Genomic DNA, 4306 nt, shown 5'->3' with positions numbered 1-4306 from the left:
GTGGCATGAGAATATTGTTAGTTGTGTAGGTCATGGTTGTACGAGGGCTGGGATACTGCCAGGGCGCCCACACCTAGACAGGAGGACGATTAGGGTCCTCAACCAAAGCCTTTGGCTCAAAAGCCTAACCTCAAGGCAGCGGTGTTTGGCGGGGAAATGCAAATGCATTACCTTTTCTACGGAACAAGTCGCCATACATGTTCCAACTCCCAACCTGGAGGACCAGGAGACTGTGTTCGTCAGACCTCTAACCATTGACCAACCTGGTATGAGAGACTCTGTGAGTGTCGCGGGACACCCCCCAGTATAGCTCAATGGGTCGCCGAGGTACACAAACCGCCACACACGATAAGGTCCAGTCTCTTCGTGTCGGAAGCGTTCAGCTGTAGCACCCTTCCGGTGCCTAGCTGCCATGCCACCCGAAGGGAGCACGAGGGCTGGGATACTGCCAGGTTGCCCAAGCCTAGACAAGGGAAGTCGAGTGGCGGAGGTCGGATTCGAACCGCGGACCTTCAGGTTAGTAATCCGCGCTCTAACCACTTCGGCCATCTCGCTCCGTAGCACAGCCGAATACTCGCCTTCTAAGTGTCTCATGACAGACTTGTCGACACCAAGCCACATTAACTATTGTTCTGAGACAGCGCTTGTTGAAGACATGAGGAAGTTTCAGTCTGGTACTCTAAGAGGCCAAGTCTCACAGCGGTTCAACGAAACAGCCCGTACTGTAGCTTGATACACGCATCCCCTGAGAATCAGGGATACACTGCGTTGTTGGCATAACTGTCTCAAATTATCAGAACTAATAAACTTCGAAGATACTGCACACCTTCGAGTGCTTCTCCTTGGATTGTAAGTGGCGTATTCAGTGACTGCATGTCCAGGCGCGCCACCTTACACTTTGAGGGTTTAAAGTGCATACAAAAGGACGGGATGACCTTGGTCAGTTTATCCCACAACACGTGCGTCTTCGAAGAGGAGGGCTCTTCGAAGACGACAACGATGTCGCCTGCATATTCCGTCATCCGTTTTATCTCATCTATCACGAAGTAAAATAGAAAACGAGAGAGTGGGCACCTCTGACGGACACCGCTGTGTTTACGGAAGCTTCTGGAGAGCTTCATGTACTCTAGCACGTCTGGAATTTTTGAGAATACAATGGATTTATTGTGTTCACAAATTCCCCGGGCATTCCTCGATGGGCAAATGTGTTAAGGGGAACACACCAGTCAACTGAGTCGAATACGCTTCGGAAATCCAGGAATACCAGAATCATGTCGTTTGTACGTCTGGCGTCGTTCTAGCACCTAACAGAGTGAAGATTTGGTCAACACAATCCTTACCAGACCGGCATCCCACTTACTGCTCTCGAGTCAGTTTTTCACTAACCACCTAAGGTGACGAACCACAAGTGACGCCAACAGTCTCGTTACGACCCGGGTCGAGCGATCCCCCTGCGGTTACTACACTCGCTGCGAGTAGCCGTGTACCGAAGGAGTCTTACGGTTGAACAGATGATCCTGATGAGCCAGAGTGGTTTTGTAACTCCAAGATTGTCGTCTGTATCCTGGGTTCGGCTGTCTACAATTCTCTAGTTATTTAGTGAAGATAAGCTCAGATGCTCCCACTTTTGGGAAGATGCCCGAAGGATGAGTCAGGCAGCGCACCGAAGCACCGATCTGCTTTATAGGATTTTTGTTAGCCGGACAGAGCTGATACAAACGTTTATTCCTGTCGAACCTATGAATATTTTTTCCATGTAGGTTACTGTTTCTACTTAGTGGACATCCGCTGTGGAAAAGCTTTACAATCAAGAATCAGTAATCTGTTTAAGGGGGTTCTTTTGTACGGAAAGTCATTTTGTTTCACGTGATTCAGAGCTACACGTTATTTAAGTTAGGCTTCCAAAGTGCTATTACAGAATTTATTTCAAACTCGTGTTTCAATAGTCCACGAACATTAATAATTATTTCCGTATTATTCCTATAATATGGACTTCGAACCGTTTCCGTATGTCCTTCAGCGTCTCATTCTGTTTCTGATTGGGTCATCCTCATTGTCATTTGTTCTACTACCAGTGAGGTTCGGGTCCCCATCAAAGTGCTTCGGGCCAGAGAACTGAAATGGCGGGAAATGTGTCATAATTGGGAGTGGTGGGCCACGAAAAACGCGCTCAAGCTTCGCGAGCGCTGTCGCAAAGGGATTCCTGATTCAATGCGATGTGAAGCCTGGCAGCGACTATGTGGCAGTCCCATGGTTCTTGTTGCCCGACCCAAAGTTATTGCCATGGAAATGGATCCTGCGAAGAAGCAGCGCTACTTTAAAGGACTGTTCGGCACTCTGTCGAAGAGCACTAATTCTCGGAGTCTGCCAACGGTCATCACGACATCCCCAAGTTTTCGCATCCGGCGTGGAAAAGCTGATGAAAGGTAAGTACTCGATATACCGTAATTTTGGGCTCGTCGTCGTCATTCTCATTTTATTCGGCAGTGCAGCTGCCGCAGTTTACACTTACTCCCATTCTTTTTTTCTAATTTGAGTTGTAGTACCTCTCATGGGTTCTAACGGACTACATTTTTGTTTTCTACGAAACACTTCAACACTCATCTTCGTCCGATCTTTTTCGTCATAAATAGTTTGATGACAAGGCTGAGGTATTTTGCCGGAAGTTGTGTGTGAGAGTCCTCACGGTCCAGCTCCGCTACTCAGCGTGACGTAGGTCATTCACAATCGGTCAGTTTTCACAGGTGTGCACGTATTCGGTTTTCGGTTGAGAGATCCACCGTACAACCTTGTCTTGAAGTTAAATGATCATAGGTGTCAACCAGCTGGATCCAACATGATCGTTTTATTGTACGGCAAACGATCTGTGGAGAATCAATAGCCCCTTGCCCAGAGAAATTAGACAGCCGATAACGTAATCGCTTGTATCTCATGGAATAAGTGACTACTATAGTGCAAATGTGTAGAGATGGTAGTGAGTTCCAACGTCTGGTCGTTCGAAAGAAAGAAGGGATAAAGTGGCTTCGACAGCCGGATGTGGCAGCTCGGTGAGGGTTGTTGGGATTGCAGAACCTTTTGCGACAACTGGAAGTTTGCCGGAGGTGACAGGTGACATCTGCCAGTAGGAATGTTTGCCACCCCAGTGATGATAGGCAGGAAATGAGTGATCACACAAACAAACGGGATGGGAATAAGTCTAACGGTCTTCCTTAGAAGGCGGAATGAGCCTCACCCCAACAACAACGGTGGGTATGGGATTTTGTTCGCGGATGCACCTGCAACAATCATGCTTCTATAAGTGGATCAAGATGAATCGGAAATTGGTTCAAATCCAAGGTGTTGAGGGAGAAGGGTCAGGGTCTACGTCTTGGGCAACTCAAACTCTGATGTAGAAAGGAGTTTGGTGAAGTTTCTGAAAAAAAATGAAATCATTACAAATGATAGGATATCACACCTTTTGGGGAGCGGCTATGCAGTGTGATCGTTATTTTTGCACCTTCATACAGGGTTTGGTAAGTTTGAGAGCACTGAAGCGGGTACGGGTGATGATGAATATGATCGCCAACGAATTCGTGACTGCTGAAAAAGATTTCGATAAATGAGCAATGGCTAAGAAAAACGGGACAGGGTAGAACGGCAGACTGCGAAATTTTGTGCTTTGGTGTTGCAAGCCTTGTAAGATGTCCCGATACTCAAAATATTTACGATCCAACCGATGAATTTCAGATATGGTCCATTCACTAACAGGTTAAAAGGAATATAGCCAGCGCGTTTCGCCAGTTGTACCAGACGCAGAAAACTGGAACTAATAGATGTGCGCTCATAGATAACATTTGGGTCGGTTAAGTCTGAACTGGTCTGGAGCGGATTAGAATGATGGAACTGAGACGATAACTACTAGGGCTTAAGCAAGGTTCGCATTTAAATTTCAGAAAAATACGGGCTGATCTCCAGAAGTTTGGGAGAATACTTGCTGGAAGCTGAAAGGATTGTGAGTTACGATAGGATCCAGTTCGGGAACAGGATAGCACCTAATCATGGGATCGGGAGGTTTTGGAATGTCGTATCAAAATGATTCGCAGGGGGACTTTCATAGAAACAAATCTGCAAAGTAAACGGGCACAAAAGGTGATGAAAAAACAATAGATTATAAACAAATTGATCGAAGAAATGTCTGGTGCTCTTGACGGAATATCATAAAAATTTTAGTTGAGTCTCCCGTTAAAACCAAATCCCATTTTCTGTTTATGAAGTGGCTTGAGGAATCGTCATCATCATCATCATCGTCATCATCATTATCTTATCA

Source organism: Opisthorchis viverrini (genome assembly GCF_000715545.1).
Source record: "Opisthorchis viverrini unplaced genomic scaffold opera_v5_103, whole genome shotgun sequence".
Lineage (NCBI taxonomy): Eukaryota > Metazoa > Platyhelminthes > Trematoda > Opisthorchiida > Opisthorchiidae > Opisthorchis > Opisthorchis viverrini.
Note: the sequence above shows the minus strand (reverse complement) of the source record.